The 23,570-nt window shown below is 46.3% G+C and overlaps 11 non-coding genes across 11 annotated transcripts; all 11 read right to left on the minus strand.

Moving 5' to 3' along the window:
* Window positions 1-441: 441 nt before the first annotated feature.
* LOC130298581 (U2 spliceosomal RNA) lies at window positions 442-632 on the minus strand. Its single transcript, XR_008849912.1, has one exon. It is a non-coding gene; the product is annotated as a U2 spliceosomal RNA (small nuclear RNA).
* A 2,080-nt stretch (window positions 633-2,712) lies between these two features.
* LOC130298603 (U2 spliceosomal RNA) lies at window positions 2,713-2,903 on the minus strand. The gene has a single exon (XR_008849931.1). It is a non-coding gene; the product is annotated as a U2 spliceosomal RNA (small nuclear RNA).
* A 2,078-nt stretch (window positions 2,904-4,981) lies between these two features.
* On the minus strand, window positions 4,982-5,172 carry LOC130298614 (U2 spliceosomal RNA). Its single transcript, XR_008849943.1, has one exon. It is a non-coding gene; the product is annotated as a U2 spliceosomal RNA (small nuclear RNA).
* A 2,092-nt stretch (window positions 5,173-7,264) lies between these two features.
* LOC130298625 (U2 spliceosomal RNA) lies at window positions 7,265-7,455 on the minus strand. The gene has a single exon (XR_008849954.1). It is a non-coding gene; the product is annotated as a U2 spliceosomal RNA (small nuclear RNA).
* Window positions 7,456-9,537: 2,082 nt separating this feature from the next.
* LOC130298637 (U2 spliceosomal RNA) lies at window positions 9,538-9,728 on the minus strand. The gene has a single exon (XR_008849965.1). It is a non-coding gene; the product is annotated as a U2 spliceosomal RNA (small nuclear RNA).
* Window positions 9,729-11,803: 2,075 nt separating this feature from the next.
* Window positions 11,804-11,994, minus strand: LOC130298588 (U2 spliceosomal RNA). The gene has a single exon (XR_008849918.1). It is a non-coding gene; the product is annotated as a U2 spliceosomal RNA (small nuclear RNA).
* A 2,083-nt stretch (window positions 11,995-14,077) lies between these two features.
* On the minus strand, window positions 14,078-14,268 carry LOC130298593 (U2 spliceosomal RNA). Its single transcript, XR_008849922.1, has one exon. It is a non-coding gene; the product is annotated as a U2 spliceosomal RNA (small nuclear RNA).
* Window positions 14,269-16,351: 2,083 nt separating this feature from the next.
* LOC130298594 (U2 spliceosomal RNA) lies at window positions 16,352-16,542 on the minus strand. Its single transcript, XR_008849923.1, has one exon. It is a non-coding gene; the product is annotated as a U2 spliceosomal RNA (small nuclear RNA).
* Window positions 16,543-18,631: 2,089 nt separating this feature from the next.
* Window positions 18,632-18,822, minus strand: LOC130298595 (U2 spliceosomal RNA). The gene has a single exon (XR_008849924.1). It is a non-coding gene; the product is annotated as a U2 spliceosomal RNA (small nuclear RNA).
* Window positions 18,823-20,910: 2,088 nt separating this feature from the next.
* LOC130298596 (U2 spliceosomal RNA) lies at window positions 20,911-21,101 on the minus strand. Its single transcript, XR_008849925.1, has one exon. It is a non-coding gene; the product is annotated as a U2 spliceosomal RNA (small nuclear RNA).
* A 2,084-nt stretch (window positions 21,102-23,185) lies between these two features.
* LOC130298587 (U2 spliceosomal RNA) lies at window positions 23,186-23,375 on the minus strand. Its single transcript, XR_008849917.1, has one exon. It is a non-coding gene; the product is annotated as a U2 spliceosomal RNA (small nuclear RNA).
* Between the last annotated feature and the right edge of the window lie 195 nt (window positions 23,376-23,570).

A 23,570-nucleotide genomic window follows, 5' to 3' on the forward strand; every position in this document is an offset into this window, starting at 1 on the left:
CATAGTTAGTACGGTCGAAAAAAGACATATGTCCATCAAGTTCAACCAGGGAATTAAGGGGTAGGGGTGTGGCGCGATATTGGGGAAGGGATGAGATTTTATATTTCTTCATAAGCATTAATCTTATTTTGTCAATTAGGAACATTCAGCACCCACCCGCTATCAAGGCAGCTGCCTATCATGTCATGCCCTACCTGCACAGGTGTGCTGGCTACTCAAATGATCCAATTAAGGAGGCCATTTAGTCAGCAGCAGCAGAAGTCCTGTGCCTGGACGCTCCAACAGCGGCCAGACACAAGCAGAAGCAGAAGCAGCAGCAGCACCACCTTTTGTTTTTTGGCTGCAGCAGCAGCAGCAGCAAGGCCCACAGGGCTGGCTAGCTGGCTAGCCAGCAAGCAGGTAGCAATGAAAGTAGGAATCTTTCTTTTTAACCCTGTAAGGGGGTGGTGCACTGTACCCGAAGATACTGCCATATCGGGTCAATGCATAGGGCGACGGAAGCAAGCTTCGAAATCGGCCCCCGTTCTCAAAAATCCATTTAATATATGGTCCCCAGATAGGGGACGTATCAGATATTAAACTGATAAGAACAGATACTACACTTGATCTTAGCCAAAAGGCCGAGAAGCGATAACCGTGAAAGGGGCGGGCCCAACAAGGTCCCCTTCATGGGCACTATCACTGCTTGCTGTCAGGGAGGCTGCCAGACAATTTTCCATGCACACTCTGGGCTGGGGGGCAGTCAACCACCAGTACACACAGCAGAACCTAAACCCATACCATTATTGCTAAGCAGCAAGACAGGGGCCCATTGCACTCCCACGGGGCCTTTTTAAATGCAATCCATAACCCGGATTTGCCAGGAACCCTTCTTACTCCTCCTACTTGCATGTGACACTGGGCTTAGGATCTGCATAGGAAACACACACACAAGCACACACCTACCTTTGTTGCCTGCAGATGCCTCCTTGGCTGTCCCCAAACGGTATCAAACCAACACCCACGGGAAGCTGTAAGCATAGAGGACATGCCTGCACCCCATTGGACTTACCTGTGTGGGTTAAACCCGGGTTATTTGACAACCTATGGCGGTGATGGTTCTGCTCAGGCAGAGCAGTGCTGATGCTCCTCATAAAGCTGTCGCTGCTGTGAAGGTTCTAGGTGACATCACAAATCCCTATGGTTACATACACAACAAAGCTGGGTTGTTGTTGTTTACACTCTGCAAGGCCTGTGGAAGTGAGTGACATCATAGCACTGTAGTTCTGAGGGTTCTAGATGGATGCAACAATCTCCTGTTGCTTCTATGAAGGCCATAATAGACGACATCACCAAACAGCTCCATAGTCACATACACAGCAAAGGAGAGATGTTGTTTACACCTAGTGATGTCAGTGGTATTGAGTGACATCACAGCACAGTGCTAAGGCTCCTGGGCCTGGACACAGCAGCGGCTGCAATATCTCAACGGAGAATACGTTTATATATATGTGTGTGTGTGCGCGTATATATATATATATATATATATATATATATATATATATTTCTCCGCCGAAATCACTTTTAAACCCATTTCCACCTTTTTTTCCCTTCTCTTCCTCTTACTTTTTTTTCACGTTTTTTTACGTTTTTCTCCTTTTCGCCTCTTTTCTGGGCGTATTATTCTTCTTTTTCTTCTTTTTTTTCGTCTAATGCATACCCCATCAGTGCAGCAATGCTTATTCAATACCGCCAGCAGATGGAGACACTGGGGGATAATTTTCTAAGGATTTATACTGATTTTTCCTGTCTGAATTTGTCGCACAGAAAGTTGCAGGCCAAATATGTGTGACATTTCTGCGACTTTAGCTTCTAGAGCATTTTTACAACATTATACATAGGTGCTGAATACATAAAAAGCGACTGTTCAGCGACAGACAAGTCGCATCGGCTGAAAGTAGGCCAGAATGTCAGTCCATGTTGGAGCAGGTTTAGATACAGTCTAAAGCATAGATCTCAAAGTCTGTGCACAGAATTTAGCAAGGGCCTCGCACCTTCTGATGCATCAGGTAGGTGCACAATAGCATAGCCTAACCCTCTGTACTTTGGTCTATATTGATGCGGGACATAGACAGCCAGCTGATGACCAATCCATTAGTGCAATGGATGGCTGGAAGCATTTGTCTTTGCCTTTGCAATACCACAGAAGCAATGCATGGTCAATGTACAGCAATGACACACCTGTGTGAACAGCCAGGAGACCCCCCCCCCCCATGTTATGTTACATAGTTACATAGTTAGTACGGTCGAAAAAAGACATATGTCCATCAAGTTCAACCAGGGAATTAAGGGGTAGGGGTGTGGCGCGATATTGGGGAAGGGATGAGATTTTATATTTCTTCATAAGCATTAATCTTATTTTGTCAATTAGGAACATTCAGCACCCACCCGCTATCAAGGCAGCTGCCTATCATGTCATGCCCTACCTGCACAGGTGTGCTGGCTACTCAAATGATCCAATTAAGGAGGCCATTTAGTCAGCAGCAGCAGAAGTCCTGTGCCTGGACGCTCCAACAGCGGCCAGACACAAGCAGAAGCAGAAGCAGCAGCAGCACCACCTTTTGTTTTTTGGCTGCAGCAGCAGCAGCAGCAAGGCCCACAGGGCTGGCTAGCTGGCTAGCCAGCAAGCAGGTAGCAATGAAAGTAGGAATCTTTCTTTTTAACCCTGTAAGGGGGTGGTGCACTGTACCCGAAGATACTGCCATATCGGGTCAATGCATAGGGCGACGGAAGCAAGCTTCGAAATCGGCCCCCGTTCTCAAAAATCCATTTAATATATGGTCCCCAGATAGGGGACGTATCAGATATTAAACTGATAAGAACAGATACTACACTTGATCTTAGCCAAAAGGCCGAGAAGCGATAACCGTGAAAGGGGCGGGCCCAACAAGGTCCCCTTCATGGGCACTATCACTGCTTGCTGTCAGGGAGGCTGCCAGACAATTTTCCATGCACACTCTGGGCTGGGGGGCAGTCAACCACCAGTACACACAGCAGAACCTAAACCCATACCATTATTGCTAAGCAGCAAGACAGGGGCCCATTGCACTCCCACGGGGCCTTTTTAAATGCAATCCATAACCCGGATTTGCCAGGAACCCTTCTTACTCCTCCTACTTGCATGTGACACTGGGCTTAGGATCTGCATAGGAAACACACACACAAGCACACACCTACCTTTGTTGCCTGCAGATGCCTCCTTGGCTGTCCCCAAACGGTATCAAACCAACACCCACGGGAAGCTGTAAGCATAGAGGACATGCCTGCACCCCATTGGACTTACCTGTGTGGGTTAAACCCGGGTTATTTGACAACCTATGGCGGTGATGGTTCTGCTCAGGCAGAGCAGTGCTGATGCTCCTCATAAAGCTGTCACTGCTGTGAAGGTTCTAGGTGACATCACAAATCCCTATGGTTACATACACAACAAAGCTGGGTTGTTGTTGTTTACACTCTGCAAGGCCTGTGGAAGTGAGTGACATCATAGCACTGTAGTTCTGAGGGTTCTAGATGGATGCAACAATCTCCTGTTGCTTCTATGAAGGCCATAATAGACGACATCACCAAACAGCTCCATAGTCACATACACAGCAAAGGAGAGATGTTGTTTACACCTAGTGATGTCAGTGGTATTGAGTGACATCACAGCACAGTGCTAAGGCTCCTGGGCCTGGACACAGCAGCGGCTGCAATATCTCAACGGAGAATACGTTTATATATATGTGTGTGTGTGCGCGTATATATATATATATATATATATATATATATATATATTTCTCCGCCGAAATCACTTTTAAACCCATTTCCACCTTTTTTTCCCTTCTCTTCCTCTTACTTTTTTTTCACGTTTTTTTACGTTTTTCTCCTTTTCGCCTCTTTTCTGGGCGTATTATTCTTCTTTTTCTTCTTTTTTTTCGTCTAATGCATACCCCATCAGTGCAGCAATGCTTATTCAATACCGCCAGCAGATGGAGACACTGGGGGATAATTTTCTAAGGATTTATACTGATTTTTCCTGTCTGAATTTGTCGCACAGAAAGTTGCAGGCCAAATATGTGTAACATTTCTGCGACTTTAGCTTCTAGAGCATTTTTACAACATTATACATAGGTGCTGAATACATAAAAAGCGACTGTTCAGCGACAGACAAGTCGCATCGGCTGAAAGTAGGCCAGAATGTCAGTCCATGTTGGAGCAGGTTTAGATACAGTCTAAAGCATAGATCTCAAAGTCTGTGCACAGAATTTAGCAAGGGCCTCGCACCTTCTGATGCATCAGGTAGGTGCACAATAGCATAGCCTAACCCTCTGTACTTTGGTCTATATTGATGCGGGACATAGACAGCCAGCTGATGACCAATCCATTAGTGCAATGGATGGCTGGAAGCATTTGTCTTTGCCTTTGCAATACCACAGAAGCAATGCATGGTCAATGTACAGCAATGACACACCTGTGTGAACAGCCAGGAGACCCCCCCCCCCCATGTTATGTTACATAGTTACATAGTTAGTACGGTCGAAAAAAGACATATGTCCATCAAGTTCAACCAGGGAATTAAGGGGTAGGGGTGTGGCGCGATATTGGGGAAGGGATGAGATTTTATATTTCTTCATAAGCATTAATCTTATTTTGTCAATTAGGAACATTCAGCACCCACCCGCTATCAAGGCAGCTGCCTATCATGTCATGCCCTACCTGCACAGGTGTGCTGGCTACTCAAATGATCCAATTAAGGAGGCCATTTAGTCAGCAGCAGCAGAAGTCCTGTGCCTGGACGCTCCAACAGCGGCCAGACACAAGCAGAAGCAGAAGCAGCAGCAGCACCACCTTTTGTTTTTTGGCTGCAGCAGCAGCAGCAGCAAGGCCCACAGGGCTGGCTAGCTGGCTAGCCAGCAAGCAGGTAGCAATGAAAGTAGGAATCTTTCTTTTTAACCCTGTAAGGGGGTGGTGCACTGTACCCGAAGATACTGCCATATCGGGTCAATGCATAGGGCGACGGAAGCAAGCTTCGAAATCGGCCCCCGTTCTCAAAAATCCATTTAATATATGGTCCCCAGATAGGGGACGTATCAGATATTAAACTGATAAGAACAGATACTACACTTGATCTTAGCCAAAAGGCCGAGAAGCGATAACCGTGAAAGGGGCGGGCCCAACAAGGTCCCCTTCATGGGCACTATCACTGCTTGCTGTCAGGGAGGCTGCCAGACAATTTTCCATGCACACTCTGGGCTGGGGGGCAGTCAACCACCAGTACACACAGCAGAACCTAAACCCATACCATTATTGCTAAGCAGCAAGACAGGGGCCCATTGCACTCCCACGGGGCCTTTTTAAATGCAATCCATAACCCGGATTTGCCAGGAACCCTTCTTACTCCTCCTACTTGCATGTGACACTGGGCTTAGGATCTGCATAGGAAACACACACACAAGCACACACCTACCTTTGTTGCCTGCAGATGCCTCCTTGGCTGTCCCCAAACGGTATCAAACCAACACCCACGGGAAGCTGTAAGCATAGAGGACATGCCTGCACCCCATTGGACTTACCTGTGTGGGTTAAACCCGGGTTATTTGACAACCTATGGCGGTGATGGTTCTGCTCAGGCAGAGCAGTGCTGATGCTCCTCATAAAGCTGTCGCTGCTGTGAAGGTTCTAGGTGACATCACAAATCCCTATGGTTACATACACAACAAAGCTGGGTTGTTGTTGTTTACACTCTGCAAGGCCTGTGGAAGTGAGTGACATCATAGCACTGTAGTTCTGAGGGTTCTAGATGGATGCAACAATCTCCTGTTGCTTCTATGAAGGCCATAATAGACGACATCACCAAACAGCTCCATAGTCACATACACAGCAAAGGAGAGATGTTGTTTACACCTAGTGATGTCAGTGGTATTGAGTGACATCACAGCACAGTGCTAAGGCTCCTGGGCCTGGACACAGCAGCGGCTGCAATATCTCAACGGAGAATACGTTTATATATATGTGTGTGTGTGCGCGTATATATATATATATATATATATATATATATATATATATATATATATATTTCTCCGCCGAAATCACTTTTAAACCCATTTCCACCTTTTTTTCCCTTCTCTTCCTCTTACTTTTTTTTCACGTTTTTTTACGTTTTTCTCCTTTTCGCCTCTTTTCTGGGCGTATTATTCTTCTTTTTCTTCATTTTTTTCGTCTAATGCATACCCCATCAGTGCAGCAATGCTTATTCAATACCGCCAGCAGATGGAGACACTGGGGGATAATTTTCTAAGGATTTATACTGATTTTTCCTGTCTGAATTTGTCGCACAGAAAGTTGCAGGCCAAATATGTGTGACATTTCTGCGACTTTAGCTTCTAGAGCATTTTTACAACATTATACATAGGTGCTGAATACATAAAAAGCGACTGTTCAGCGACAGACAAGTCGCATCGGCTGAAAGTAGGCCAGAATGTCAGTCCATGTTGGAGCAGGTTTAGATACAGTCTAAAGCATAGATCTCAAAGTCTGTGCACAGAATTTAGCAAGGGCCTCGCACCTTCTGATGCATCAGGTAGGTGCACAATAGCATAGCCTAACCCTCTGTACTTTGGTCTATATTGATGCGGGACATAGACAGCCAGCTGATGACCAATCCATTAGTGCAATGGATGGCTGGAAGCATTTGTCTTTGCCTTTGCAATACCACAGAAGCAATGCATGGTCAATGTACAGCAATGACACACCTGTGTGAACAGCCAGGAGACCCCCCCCCCCCCCATGTTATGTTACATAGTTACATAGTTAGTACGGTCGAAAAAAGACATATGTCCATCAAGTTCAACCAGGGAATTAAGGGGTAGGGGTGTGGCGCGATATTGGGGAAGGGATGAGATTTTATATTTCTTCATAAGCATTAATCTTATTTTGTCAATTAGGAACATTCAGCACCCACCCGCTATCAAGGCAGCTGCCTATCATGTCATGCCCTACCTGCACAGGTGTGCTGGCTACTCAAATGATCCAATTAAGGAGGCCATTTAGTCAGCAGCAGCAGAAGTCCTGTGCCTGGACGCTCCAACAGCGGCCAGACACAAGCAGAAGCAGAAGCAGCAGCAGCACCACCTTTTGTTTTTTGGCTGCAGCAGCAGCAGCAGCAAGGCCCACAGGGCTGGCTAGCTGGCTAGCCAGCAAGCAGGTAGCAATGAAAGTAGGAATCTTTCTTTTTAACCCTGTAAGGGGGTGGTGCACTGTACCCGAAGATACTGCCATATCGGGTCAATGCATAGGGCGACGGAAGCAAGCTTCGAAATCGGCCCCCGTTCTCAAAAATCCATTTAATATATGGTCCCCAGATAGGGGACGTATCAGATATTAAACTGATAAGAACAGATACTACACTTGATCTTAGCCAAAAGGCCGAGAAGCGATAACCGTGAAAGGGGCGGGCCCAACAAGGTCCCCTTCATGGGCACTATCACTGCTTGCTGTCAGGGAGGCTGCCAGACAATTTTCCATGCACACTCTGGGCTGGGGGGCAGTCAACCACCAGTACACACAGCAGAACCTAAACCCATACCATTATTGCTAAGCAGCAAGACAGGGGCCCATTGCACTCCCACGGGGCCTTTTTAAATGCAATCCATAACCCGGATTTGCCAGGAACCCTTCTTACTCCTCCTACTTGCATGTGACACTGGGCTTAGGATCTGCATAGGAAACACACACACAAGCACACACCTACCTTTGTTGCCTGCAGATGCCTCCTTGGCTGTCCCCAAACGGTATCAAACCAACACCCACGGGAAGCTGTAAGCATAGAGGACATGCCTGCACCCCATTGGACTTACCTGTGTGGGTTAAACCCGGGTTATTTGACAACCTATGGCGGTGATGGTTCTGCTCAGGCAGAGCAGTGCTGATGCTCCTCATAAAGCTGTCGCTGCTGTGAAGGTTCTAGGTGACATCACAAATCCCTATGGTTACATACACAACAAAGCTGGGTTGTTGTTGTTTACACTCTGCAAGGCCTGTGGAAGTGAGTGACATCATAGCACTGTAGTTCTGAGGGTTCTAGATGGATGCAACAATCTCCTGTTGCTTCTATGAAGGCCATAATAGACGACATCACCAAACAGCTCCATAGTCACATACACAGCAAAGGAGAGATGTTGTTTACACCTAGTGATGTCAGTGGTATTGAGTGACATCACAGCACAGTGCTAAGGCTCCTGGGCCTGGACACAGCAGCGGCTGCAATATCTCAACGGAGAATACGTTTATATATATGTGTGTGTGTGCGCGTATATATATATATATATATATATATATATATATATATATATTTCTCCGCCGAAATCACTTTTAAACCCATTTCCACCTTTTTTTCCCTTCTCTTCCTCTTACTTTTTTTTCACGTTTTTTTACGTTTTTCTCCTTTTCGCCTCTTTTCTGGGCGTATTATTCTTCTTTTTCTTCTTTTTTTTCGTCTAATGCATACCCCATCAGTGCAGCAATGCTTATTCAATACCGCCAGCAGATGGAGACACTGGGGGATAATTTTCTAAGGATTTATACTGATTTTTCCTGTCTGAATTTGTCGCACAGAAAGTTGCAGGCCAAATATGTGTGACATTTCTGCGACTTTAGCTTCTAGAGCATTTTTACAACATTATACATAGGTGCTGAATACATAAAAAGCGACTGTTCAGCGACAGACAAGTCGCATCGGCTGAAAGTAGGCCAGAATGTCAGTCCATGTTGGAGCAGGTTTAGATACAGTCTAAAGCATAGATCTCAAAGTCTGTGCACAGAATTTAGCAAGGGCCTCGCACCTTCTGATGCATCAGGTAGGTGCACAATAGCATAGCCTAACCCTCTGTACTTTGGTCTATATTGATGCGGGACATAGACAGCCAGCTGATGACCAATCCATTAGTGCAATGGATGGCTGGAAGCATTTGTCTTTGCCTTTGCAATACCACAGAAGCAATGCATGGTCAATGTACAGCAATGACACACCTGTGTGAACAGCCAGGAGACCCCCCCCCCCCATGTTATGTTACATAGTTACATAGTTAGTACGGTCGAAAAAAGACATATGTCCATCAAGTTCAACCAGGGAATTAAGGGGTAGGGGTGTGGCGCGATATTGGGGAAGGGATGAGATTTTATATTTCTTCATAAGCATTAATCTTATTTTGTCAATTAGGAACATTCAGCACCCACCCGCTATCAAGGCAGCTGCCTATCATGTCATGCCCTACCTGCACAGGTGTGCTGGCTACTCAAATGATCCAATTAAGGAGGCCATTTAGTCAGCAGCAGCAGAAGTCCTGTGCCTGGACGCTCCAACAGCGGCCAGACACAAGCAGAAGCAGAAGCAGCAGCAGCACCACCTTTTGTTTTTTGGCTGCAGCAGCAGCAGCAGCAAGGCCCACAGGGCTGGCTAGCTGGCTAGCCAGCAAGCAGGTAGCAATGAAAGTAGGAATCTTTCTTTTTAACCCTGTAAGGGGGTGGTGCACTGTACCCGAAGATACTGCCATATCGGGTCAATGCATAGGGCGACGGAAGCAAGCTTCGAAATCGGCCCCCGTTCTCAAAAATCCATTTAATATATGGTCCCCAGATAGGGGACGTATCAGATATTAAACTGATAAGAACAGATACTACACTTGATCTTAGCCAAAAGGCCGAGAAGCGATAACCGTGAAAGGGGCGGGCCCAACAAGGTCCCCTTCATGGGCACTATCACTGCTTGCTGTCAGGGAGGCTGCCAGACAATTTTCCATGCACACTCTGGGCTGGGGGGCAGTCAACCACCAGTACACACAGCAGAACCTAAACCCATACCATTATTGCTAAGCAGCAAGACAGGGGCCCATTGCACTCCCACGGGGCCTTTTTAAATGCAATCCATAACCCGGATTTGCCAGGAACCCTTCTTACTCCTCCTACTTGCATGTGACACTGGGCTTAGGATCTGCATAGGAAACACACACACAAGCACACACCTACCTTTGTTGCCTGCAGATGCCTCCTTGGCTGTCCCCAAACGGTATCAAACCAACACCCACGGGAAGCTGTAAGCATAGAGGACATGCCTGCACCCCATTGGACTTACCTGTGTGGGTTAAACCCGGGTTATTTGACAACCTATGGCGGTGATGGTTCTGCTCAGGCAGAGCAGTGCTGATGCTCCTCATAAAGCTGTCGCTGCTGTGAAGGTTCTAGGTGACATCACAAATCCCTATGGTTACATACACAACAAAGCTGGGTTGTTGTTGTTTACACTCTGCAAGGCCTGTGGAAGTGAGTGACATCATAGCACTGTAGTTCTGAGGGTTCTAGATGGATGCAACAATCTCCTGTTGCTTCTATGAAGGCCATAATAGACGACATCACCAAACAGCTCCATAGTCACATACACAGCAAAGGAGAGATGTTGTTTACACCTAGTGATGTCAGTGGTATTGAGTGACATCACAGCACAGTGCTAAGGCTCCTGGGCCTGGACACAGCAGCGGCTGCAATATCTCAACGGAGAATACGTTTATATATATGTGTGTGTGTGCGCGTATATATATATATATATATATATATATATATATATTCTCCGCCGAAATCACTTTTAAACCCATTTCCACCTTTTTTTCCCTTCTCTTCCTCTTACTTTTTTTTCACGTTTTTTTACGTTTTTCTCCTTTTCGCCTCTTTTCTGGGCGTATTATTCTTCTTTTTCTTCTTTTTTTTCTTCTAATGCATACCCCATCAGTGCAGCAATGCTTATTCAATACCGCCAGCAGATGGAGACACTGGGGGATAATTTTCTAAGGATTTATACTGATTTTTCCTGTCTGAATTTGTCGCACAGAAAGTTGCAGGCCAAATATGTGTGACATTTCTGCGACTTTAGCTTCTAGAGCATTTTTACAACATTATACATAGGTGCTGAATACATAAAAAGCGACTGTTCAGCGACAGACAAGTCGCATCGGCTGAAAGTAGGCCAGAATGTCAGTCCATGTTGGAGCAGGTTTAGATACAGTCTAAAGCATAGATCTCAAAGTCTGTGCACAGAATTTAGCAAGGGCCTCGCACCTTCTGATGCATCAGGTAGGTGCACAATAGCATAGCCTAACCCTCTGTACTTTGGTCTATATTGATGCGGGACATAGACAGCCAGCTGATGACCAATCCATTAGTGCAATGGATGGCTGGAAGCATTTGTCTTTGCCTTTGCAATACCACAGAAGCAATGCATGGTCAATGTACAGCAATGACACACCTGTGTGAACAGCCAGGAGACCCCCCCCCCCCATGTTATGTTACATAGTTACATAGTTAGTACGGTCGAAAAAAGACATATGTCCATCAAGTTCAACCAGGGAATTAAGGGGTAGGGGTGTGGCGCGATATTGGGGAAGGGATGAGATTTTATATTTCTTCATAAGCATTAATCTTATTTTGTCAATTAGGAACATTCAGCACCCACCCGCTATCAAGGCAGCTGCCTATCATGTCATGCCCTACCTGCACAGGTGTGCTGGCTACTCAAATGATCCAATTAAGGAGGCCATTTAGTCAGCAGCAGCAGAAGTCCTGTGCCTGGACGCTCCAACAGCGGCCAGACACAAGCAGAAGCAGAAGCAGCAGCAGCACCACCTTTTGTTTTTTGGCTGCAGCAGCAGCAGCAGCAAGGCCCACAGGGCTGGCTAGCTGGCTAGCCAGCAAGCAGGTAGCAATGAAAGTAGGAATCTTTCTTTTTAACCCTGTAAGGGGGTGGTGCACTGTACCCGAAGATACTGCCATATCGGGTCAATGCATAGGGCGACGGAAGCAAGCTTCGAAATCGGCCCCCGTTCTCAAAAATCCATTTAATATATGGTCCCCAGATAGGGGACGTATCAGATATTAAACTGATAAGAACAGATACTACACTTGATCTTAGCCAAAAGGCCGAGAAGCGATAACCGTGAAAGGGGCGGGCCCAACAAGGTCCCCTTCATGGGCACTATCACTGCTTGCTGTCAGGGAGGCTGCCAGACAATTTTCCATGCACACTCTGGGCTGGGGGGCAGTCAACCACCAGTACACACAGCAGAACCTAAACCCATACCATTATTGCTAAGCAGCAAGACAGGGGCCCATTGCACTCCCACGGGGCCTTTTTAAATGCAATCCATAACCCGGATTTGCCAGGAACCCTTCTTACTCCTCCTACTTGCATGTGACACTGGGCTTAGGATCTGCATAGGAAACACACACACAAGCACACACCTACCTTTGTTGCCTGCAGATGCCTCCTTGGCTGTCCCCAAACGGTATCAAACCAACACCCACGGGAAGCTGTAAGCATAGAGGACATGCCTGCACCCCATTGGACTTACCTGTGTGGGTTAAACCCGGGTTATTTGACAACCTATGGCGGTGATGGTTCTGCTCAGGCAGAGCAGTGCTGATGCTCCTCATAAAGCTGTCGCTGCTGTGAAGGTTCTAGGTGACATCACAAATCCCTATGGTTACATACACAACAAAGCTGGGTTGTTGTTGTTTACACTCTGCAAGGCCTGTGGAAGTGAGTGACATCATAGCACTGTAGTTCTGAGGGTTCTAGATGGATGCAACAATCTCCTGTTGCTTCTATGAAGGCCATAATAGACGACATCACCAAACAGCTCCATAGTCACATACACAGCAAAGGAGAGATGTTGTTTACACCTAGTGATGTCAGTGGTATTGAGTGACATCACAGCACAGTGCTAAGGCTCCTGGGCCTGGACACAGCAGCGGCTGCAATATCTCAACGGAGAATACGTTTATATATATGTGTGTGTGTGCGCGTATATATATATATATATATATATATATATATATATATATATATTCTCCGCCGAAATCACTTTTAAACCCATTTCCACCTTTTTTTCCCTTCTCTTCCTCTTACTTTTTTTTCACGTTTTTTTACGTTTTTCTCCTTTTCGCCTCTTTTCTGGGCGTATTATTCTTCTTTTTCTTCTTTTTTTTCGTCTAATGCATACCCCATCAGTGCAGCAATGCTTATTCAATACCGCCAGCAGATGGAGACACTGGGGGATAATTTTCTAAGGATTTATACTGATTTTTCCTGTCTGAATTTGTCGCACAGAAAGTTGCAGGCCAAATATGTGTGACATTTCTGCGACTTTAGCTTCTAGAGCATTTTTACAACATTATACATAGGTGCTGAATACATAAAAAGCGACTGTTCAGCGACAGACAAGTCGCATCGGCTGAAAGTAGGCCAGAATGTCAGTCCATGTTGGAGCAGGTTTAGATACAGTCTAAAGCATAGATCTCAAAGTCTGTGCACAGAATTTAGCAAGGGCCTCGCACCTTCTGATGCATCAGGTAGGTGCACAATAGCATAGCCTAACCCTCTGTACTTTGGTCTATATTGATGCGGGACATAGACAGTCAGCTGATGACCAATCCATTAGTGCAATGGATGGCTGGAAGCATTTGTCTTTGCCTTTGCAATACCACAGAAGCAATGCATGGTCAATGTACAGCAATGACACACCTGTGTGAACAGCCAGGAGACCCCCCCCCCCCCCCATGTTATGTTACATAGTTACATAGTTAGTACGGTCGAAAAAAGACATATGTCCATCAAGTTCAACCAGGGAATTAAGGGGTAGGGGTGTGGCGCGATATTGGGGAAGGGATGAGATTTTATATTTCTTCATAAGCATTAATCTTATTTTGTCAATTAGGAACATTCAGCACCCACCCGCTATCAAGGCAGCTGCCTATCATGTCATGCCCTACCTGCACAGGTGTGCTGGCTACTCAAATGATCCAATTAAGGAGGCCATTTAGTCAGCAGCAGCAGAAGTCCTGTGCCTGGACGCTCCAACAGCGGCCAGACACAAGCAGAAGCAGAAGCAGCAGCAGCACCACCTTTTGTTTTTTGGCTGCAGCAGCAGCAGCAAGGCCCACAGGGCTGGCTAGCTGGCTAGCCAGCAAGCAGGTAGCAATGAAAGTAGGAATCTTTCTTTTTAACCCTGTAAGGGGGTGGTGCACTGTACCCGAAGATACTGCCATATCGGGTCAATGCATAGGGCGACGGAAGCAAGCTTCGAAATCGGCCCCCGTTCTCAAAAATCCATTTAATATATGGTCCCCAGATAGGGGACGTATCAGATATTAAACTGATAAGAACAGATACTACACTTGATCTTAGCCAAAAGGCCGAGAAGCGATAACCGTGAAAGGGGCGGGCCCAACAAGGTCCCCTTCATGGGCACTATCACTGCTTGCTGTCAGGGAGGCTGCCAGACAATTTTCCATGCACACTCTGGGCTGGGGGGCAGTCAACCACCAGTACACACAGCAGAACCTAAACCCATACCATTATTGCTAAGCAGCAAGACAGGGGCCCATTGCACTCCCACGGGGCCTTTTTAAATGCAATCCATAACCCGGATTTGCCAGGAACCCTTCTTACTCCTCCTACTTGCATGTGACACTGGGCTTAGGATCTGCATAGGAAACACACACACAAGCACACACCTACCTTTGTTGCCTGCAGATGCCTCCTTGGCTGTCCCCAAACGGTATCAAACCAACACCCACGGGAAGCTGTAAGCATAGAGGACATGCCTGCACCCCATTGGACTTACCTGTGTGGGTTAAACCCGGGTTATTTGACAACCTATGGCGGTGATGGTTCTGCTCAGGCAGAGCAGTGCTGATGCTCCTCATAAAGCTGTCGCTGCTGTGAAGGTTCTAGGTGACATCACAAATCCCTATGGTTACATACACAACAAAGCTGGGTTGTTGTTGTTTACACTCTGCAAGGCCTGTGGAAGTGAGTGACATCATAGCACTGTAGTTCTGAGGGTTCTAGATGGATGCAACAATCTCCTGTTGCTTCTATGAAGGCCATAATAGACGACATCACCAAACAGCTCCATAGTCACATACACAGCAAAGGAGAGATGTTGTTTACACCTAGTGATGTCAGTGGTATTGAGTGACATCACAGCACAGTGCTAAGGCTCCTGGGCCTGGACACAGCAGCGGCTGCAATATCTCAACGGAGAATACGTTTATATATATGTGTGTGTGTGCGCGTATATATATATATATATATATATATATATATATATATATATATTCTCCGCCGAAATCACTTTTAAACCCATTTCCACCTTTTTTTCCCTTCTCTTCCTCTTACTTTTTTTTCACGTTTTTTTACGTTTTTCTCCTTTTCGCCTCTTTTCTGGGCGTATTATTCTTCTTTTTCTTCTTTTTTTTCGTCTAATGCATACCCCATCAGTGCAGCAATGCTTATTCAATACCGCCAGCAGATGGAGACACTGGGGGATAATTTTCTAAGGATTTATACTGATTTTTCCTGTCTGAATTTGTCGCACAGAAAGTTGCAGGCCAAATATGTGTGACATTTCTGCGACTTTAGCTTCTAGAGCATTTTTACAACATTATACATAGGTGCTGAATACATAAAAAGCGACTGTTCAGCGACAGACAAGTCGCATCGGCTGAAAGTAGGCCAGAATGTCAGTCCATGTTGGAGCAGGTTTAGATACAGTCTAAAGCATAGATCTCAAAGTCTGTGCACAGAATTTAGCAAGGGCCTCGCACCTTCTGATGCATCAGGTAGGTGCACAATAGCATAGCCTAACCCTCTGTACTTTGGTCTATATTGATGCGGGACATAGACAGCCAGCTGATGACCAATCCATTAGTGCAATGGATGGCTGGAAGCATTTGTCTTTGCCTTTGCAATACCACAGAAGCAATGCATGGTCAATGTACAGCAATGACACACCTGTGTGAACAGCCAGGAGACCCCCCCCCCCCATGTTATGTTACATAGTTACATAGTTAGTACGGTCGAAAAAAGACATATGTCCATCAAGTTCAACCAGGGAATTAAGGGGTAGGGGTGTGGCGCGATATTGGGGAAGGGATGAGATTTTATATTTCTTCATAAGCATTAATCTTATTTTGTCAATTAGGAACATTCAGCACCCACCCGCTATCAAGGCAGCTGCCTATCATGTCATGCCCTACCTGCACAGGTGTGCTGGCTACTCAAATGATCCAATTAAGGAGGCCATTTAGTCAGCAGCAGCAGAAGTCCTGTGCCTGGACGCTCCAACAGCGGCCAGACACAAGCAGAAGCAGAAGCAGCAGCAGCACCACCTTTTGTTTTTTGGCTGCAGCAGCAGCAGCAGCAAGGCCCACAGGGCTGGCTAGCTGGCTAGCCAGCAAGCAGGTAGCAATGAAAGTAGGAATCTTTCTTTTTAACCCTGTAAGGGGGTGGTGCACTGTACCCGAAGATACTGCCATATCGGGTCAATGCATAGGGCGACGGAAGCAAGCTTCGAAATCGGCCCCCGTTCTCAAAAATCCATTTAATATATGGTCCCCAGATAGGGGACGTATCAGATATTAAACTGATAAGAACAGATACTACACTTGATCTTAGCCAAAAGGCCGAGAAGCGATAACCGTGAAAGGGGCGGGCCCAACAAGGTCCCCTTCATGGGCACTATCACTGCTTGCTGTCAGGGAGGCTGCCAGACAATTTTCCATGCACACTCTGGGCTGGGGGGCAGTCAACCACCAGTACACACAGCAGAACCTAAACCCATACCATTATTGCTAAGCAGCAAGACAGGGGCCCATTGCACTCCCACGGGGCCTTTTTAAATGCAATCCATAACCCGGATTTGCCAGGAACCCTTCTTACTCCTCCTACTTGCATGTGACACTGGGCTTAGGATCTGCATAGGAAACACACACACAAGCACACACCTACCTTTGTTGCCTGCAGATGCCTCCTTGGCTGTCCCCAAACGGTATCAAACCAACACCCACGGGAAGCTGTAAGCATAGAGGACATGCCTGCACCCCATTGGACTTACCTGTGTGGGTTAAACCCGGGTTATTTGACAACCTATGGCGGTGATGGTTCTGCTCAGGCAGAGCAGTGCTGATGCTCCTCATAAAGCTGTCGCTGCTGTGAAGGTTCTAGGTGACATCACAAATCCCTATGGTTACATACACAACAAAGCTGGGTTGTTGTTGTTTACACTCTGCAAGGCCTGTGGAAGTGAGTGACATCATAGCACTGTAGTTCTGAGGGTTCTAGATGGATGCAACAATCTCCTGTTGCTTCTATGAAGGCCATAATAGACGACATCACCAAACAGCTCCATAGTCACATACACAGCAAAGGAGAGATGTTGTTTACACCTAGTGATGTCAGTGGTATTGAGTGACATCACAGCACAGTGCTAAGGCTCCTGGGCCTGGACACAGCAGCGGCTGCAATATCTCAACGGAGAATACGTTTATATATATGTGTGTGTGTGCGCGTATATATATATATATATATATATATATATATATATATATATATATTCTCCGCCGAAATCACTTTTAAACCCATTTCCACCTTTTTTTCCCTTCTCTTCCTCTTACTTTTTTTTCACGTTTTTTTACGTTTTTCTCCTTTTCGCCTCTTTTCTGGGCGTATTATTCTTCTTTTTCTTCTTTTTTTTCGTCTAATGCATACCCCATCAGTGCAGCAATGCTTATTCAATACCGCCAGCAGATGGAGACACTGGGGGATAATTTTCTAAGGATTTATACTGATTTTTCCTGTCTGAATTTGTCGCACAGAAAGTTGCAGGCCAAATATGTGTGACATTTCTGCGACTTTAGCTTCTAGAGCATTTTTACAACATTATACATAGGTGCTGAATACATAAAAAGCGACTGTTCAGCGACAGACAAGTCGCATCGGCTGAAAGTAGGCCAGAATGTCAGTCCATGTTGGAGCAGGTTTAGATACAGTCTAAAGCATAGATCTCAAAGTCTGTGCACAGAATTTAGCAAGGGCCTCGCACCTTCTGATGCATCAGGTAGGTGCACAATAGCATAGCCTAACCCTCTGTACTTTGGTCTATATTGATGCGGGACATAGACAGCCAGCTGATGACCAATCCATTAGTGCAATGGATGGCTGGAAGCATTTGTCTTTGCCTTTGCAATACCACAGAAGCAATGCATGGTCAATGTACAGCAATGACACACCTGTGTGAACAGCCAGGAGACCCCCCCCCCCCCATGTTATGTTACATAGTTACATAGTTAGTACGGTCGAAAAAAGACATATGTCCATCAAGTTCAACCAGGGAATTAAGGGGTAGGGGTGTGGCGCGATATTGGGGAAGGGATGAGATTTTATATTTCTTCATAAGCATTAATCTTATTTTGTCAATTAGGAACATTCAGCACCCACCCGCTATCAAGGCAGCTGCCTATCATGTCATGCCCTACCTGCACAGGTGTGCTGGCTACTCAAATGATCCAATTAAGGAGGCCATTTAGTCAGCAGCAGCAGAAGTCCTGTGCCTGGACGCTCCAACAGCGGCCAGACACAAGCAGAAGCAGAAGCAGCAGCAGCACCACCTTTTGTTTTTTGGCTGCAGCAGCAGCAGCAGCAGCAAGGCCCACAGGGCTGGCTAGCTGGCTAGCCAGCAAGCAGGTAGCAATGAAAGTAGGAATCTTTCTTTTTAACCCTGTAAGGGGGTGGTGCACTGTACCCGAAGATACTGCCATATCGGGTCAATGCATAGGGCGACGGAAGCAAGCTTCGAAATCGGCCCCCGTTCTCAAAAATCCATTTAATATATGGTCCCCAGATAGGGGACGTATCAGATATTAAACTGATAAGAACAGATACTACACTTGATCTTAGCCAAAAGGCCGAGAAGCGATAACCGTGAAAGGGGCGGGCCCAACAAGGTCCCCTTCATGGGCACTATCACTGCTTGCTGTCAGGGAGGCTGCCAGACAATTTTCCATGCACACTCTGGGCTGGGGGGCAGTCAACCACCAGTACACACAGCAGAACCTAAACCCATACCATTATTGCTAAGCAGCAAGACAGGGGCCCATTGCACTCCCACGGGGCCTTTTTAAATGCAATCCATAACCCGGATTTGCCAGGAACCCTTCTTACTCCTCCTACTTGCATGTGACACTGGGCTTAGGATCTGCATAGGAAACACACACACAAGCACACACCTACCTTTGTTGCCTGCAGATGCCTCCTTGGCTGTCCCCAAACGGTATCAAACCAACACCCACGGGAAGCTGTAAGCATAGAGGACATGCCTGCACCCCATTGGACTTACCTGTGTGGGTTAAACCCGGGTTATTTGACAACCTATGGCGGTGATGGTTCTGCTCAGGCAGAGCAGTGCTGATGCTCCTCATAAAGCTGTCGCTGCTGTGAAGGTTCTAGGTGACATCACAAATCCCTATGGTTACATACACAACAAAGCTGGGTTGTTGTTGTTTACACTCTGCAAGGCCTGTGGAAGTGAGTGACATCATAGCACTGTAGTTCTGAGGGTTCTAGATGGATGCAACAATCTCCTGTTGCTTCTATGAAGGCCATAATAGACGACATCACCAAACAGCTCCATAGTCACATACACAGCAAAGGAGAGATGTTGTTTACACCTAGTGATGTCAGTGGTATTGAGTGACATCACAGCACAGTGCTAAGGCTCCTGGGCCTGGACACAGCAGCGGCTGCAATATCTCAACGGAGAATACGTTTATATATATGTGTGTGTGTGCGCGTATATATATATATATATATATATATATATATATATATATATATATTTCTCCGCCGAAATCACTTTTAAACCCATTTCCACCTTTTTTTCCCTTCTCTTCCTCTTACTTTTTTTTCACGTTTTTTTACGTTTTTCTCCTTTTCGCCTCTTTTCTGGGCGTATTATTCTTCTTTTTCTTCTTTTTTTTTCGTCTAATGCATACCCCATTAGTGCAGCAATGCTTATTCAATACCGCCAGCAGATGGAGACACTGGGGGATAATTTTCTAAGGATTTATACTGATTTTTCCTGTCTGAATTTGTCGCACAGAAAGTTGCAGGCCAAATATGTGTGACATTTCTGCGACTTTAGCTTCTAGAGCATTTTTACAACATTATACATAGGTGCTGAATACATAAAAAGCGACTGTTCAGCGACAGACAAGTCGCATCGGCTGAAAGTAGGCCAGAATGTCAGTCCATGTTGGAGCAGGTTTAGATACAGTCTAAAGCATAGATCTCAAAGTCTGTGCACAGAATTTAGCAAGGGCCTCGCACCTTCTGATGCATCAGGTAGGTGCACAATAGCATAGCCTAACCCTCTGTACTTTGGTCTATATTGATGCGGGACATAGACAGCCAGCTGATGACCAATCCATTAGTGCAATGGATGGCTGGAAGCATTTGTCTTTGCCTTTGCAATACCACAGAAGCAATGCATGGTCAATGTACAGCAATGACACACCTGTGTGAACAGCCAGGAGACCCCCCCCCCCCCATGTTATGTTACATAGTTACATAGTTAGTACGGTCGAAAAAAGACATATGTCCATCAAGTTCAACCAGGGAATTAAGGGGTAGGGGTGTGGCGCGATATTGGGGAAGGGATGAGATTTTATATTTCTTCATAAGCATTAATCTTATTTTGTCAATTAGGAACATTCAGCACCCACCCGCTATCAAGGCAGCTGCCTATCATGTCATGCCCTACCTGCACAGGTGTGCTGGCTACTCAAATGATCCAATTAAGGAGGCCATTTAGTCAGCAGCAGCAGAAGTCCTGTGCCTGGACGCTCCAACAGCGGCCAGACACAAGCAGAAGCAGAAGCAGCAGCAGCACCACCTTTTGTTTTTTGGCTGCAGCAGCAGCAGCAGCAAGGCCCACAGGGCTGGCTAGCTGGCTAGCCAGCAAGCAGGTAGCAATGAAAGTAGGAATCTTTCTTTTTAACCCTGTAAGGGGGTGGTGCACTGTACCCGAAGATACTGCCATATCGGGTCAATGCATAGGGCGACGGAAGCAAGCTTCGAAATCGGCCCCCGTTCTCAAAAATCCATTTAATATATGGTCCCCAGATAGGGGACGTATCAGATATTAAACTGATAAGAACAGATACTACACTTGATCTTAGCCAAAAGGCCGAGAAGCGATAACCGTGAAAGGGGCGGGCCCAACAAGGTCCCCTTCATGGGCACTATCACTGCTTGCTGTCAGGGAGGCTGCCAGACAATTTTCCATGCACACTCTGGGCTGGGGGGCAGTCAACCACCAGTACACACAGCAGAACCTAAACCCATACCATTATTGCTAAGCAGCAAGACAGGGGCCCATTGCACTCCCACGGGGCCTTTTTAAATGCAATCCATAACCCGGATTTGCCAGGAACCCTTCTTACTCCTCCTACTTGCATGTGACACTGGGCTTAGGATCTGCATAGGAAACACACACACAAGCACACACCTACCTTTGTTGCCTGCAGATGCCTCCTTGGCTGTCCCCAAACGGTATCAAACCAACACCCACGGGAAGCTGTAAGCATAGAGGACATGCCTGCACCCCATTGGACTTACCTGTGTGGGTTAAACCCGGGTTATTTGACAACCTATGGCGGTGATGGTTCTGCTCAGGCAGAGCAGTGCTGATGCTCCTCATAAAGCTGTCGCTGCTGTGAAGGTTCTAGGTGACATCACAAATCCCTATGGTTACATACACAACAAAGCTGGGTTGTTGTTGTTTACACTCTGCAAGGCCTGTGGAAGTGAGTGACATCATAGCACTGTAGTTCTGAGGGTTCTAGATGGATGCAACAATCTCCTGTTGCTTCTATGAAGGCCATAATAGACGACATCACCAAACAGCTCCATAGTCACATACACAGCAAAGGAGAGATGTTGTTTACACCTAGTGATGTCAGTGGTATTGAGTGACATCACAGCACAGTGCTAAGGCTCCTGGGCCTGGACACAGCAGCGGCTGCAATATCTCAACGGAGAATACGTTTATATATATGTGTGTGTGTGCGCGTATATATATATATATATATATATATATATATATATATATATATTCTCCGCCGAAATCACTTTTAAACCCATTTCCACCTTTTTTTCCCTTCTCTTCCTCTTACTTTTTTTTCACGTTTTTTTACGTTTTTCTCCTTTTCGCCTCTTTTCTGGGCGTATTATTCTTCTTTTTCTTCTTTTTTTTCGTCTAATGCATACCCCATCAGTGCAGCAATGCTTATTCAATACCGCCAGCAGATGGAGACACTGGGGGATAATTTTCTAAGGATTTATACTGATTTTTCCTGTCTGAATTTGTCGCACAGAAAGTTGCAGGCCAAATATGTGTGACATTTCTGCGACTTTAGCTTCTAGAGCATTTTTACAACATTATACATAGGTGCTGAATACATAAAAAGCGACTGTTCAGCGACAGACAAGTCGCATCGGCTGAAAGTAGGCCAGAATGTCAGTCCATGTTGGAGCAGGTTTAGATACAGTCTAAAGCATAGATCTCAAAGTCTGTGCACAGAATTTAGCAAGGGCCTCGCACCTTCTGATGCATCAGGTAGGTGCACAATAGCATAGCCTAACCCTCTGTACTTTGGTCTATATTGATGCGGGACATAGACAGCCAGCTGATGACCAATCCATTAGTGCAATGGATGGCTGGAAGCATTTGTCTTTGCCTTTGCAATACCACAGAAGCAATGCATGGTCAATGTACAGCAATGACACACCTGTGTGAACAGCCAGGAGACCCCCCCCCCCCCATGTTATGTTACATAGTTACATAGTTAGTACGGTCGAAAAAAGACATATGTCCATCAAGTTCAACCAGGGAATTAAGGGGTAGGGGTGTGGCGCGATATTGGGGAAGGGATGAGATTTTATATTTCTTCATAAGCATTAATCTTATTTTGTCAATTAGGAACATTCAGCACCCACCCGCTATCAAGGCAGCTGCCTATCATGTCATGCCCTACCTGCACAGGTGTGCTGGCTACTCAAATGATCCAATTAAGGAGGCCATTTAGTCAGCAGCAGCAGAAGTCCTGTGCCTGGACGCTCCAACAGCGGCCAGACACAAGCAGAAGCAGAAGCAGCAGCAGCACCACCTTTTGTTTTTTGGCTGCAGCAGCAGCAGCAGCAAGGCCCACAGGGCTGGCTAGCTGGCTAGCCAGCAAGCAGGTAGCAATGAAAGTAGGAATCTTTCTTTTTAACCCTGTAAGGGGGTGGTGCACTGTACCCGAAGATACTGCCATATCGGGTCAATGCATAGGGCGACGGAAGCAAGCTTCGAAATCGGCCCCCTTCTCAAAAATCCATTTAATATATGGTCCCCAGATAGGGGACGTATCAGATATTAAACTGATAAGAACAGATACTACACTTGATCTTAGCCAAAAGGCCGAGAAGCGATAACCGTGAAAGGGGCGGGCCCAACAAGGTCCCCTTCATGGGCACTATCACTGCTTGCTGTCAGGGAGGCTGCCAGACAATTTTCCATGCACACTCTGGGCTGGGGGGCAGTCAACCACCAGTACACACAGCAGAACCTAAACCCATACCATTATTGCTAAGCAGCAAGACAGGGGCCCATTGCACTCCCACGGGG

The sequence above is a fragment of the Hyla sarda genome, unplaced genomic scaffold, assembly GCF_029499605.1.
Source record: "Hyla sarda isolate aHylSar1 unplaced genomic scaffold, aHylSar1.hap1 scaffold_1008, whole genome shotgun sequence".
Classification (NCBI taxonomy): domain Eukaryota; kingdom Metazoa; phylum Chordata; class Amphibia; order Anura; family Hylidae; genus Hyla; species Hyla sarda.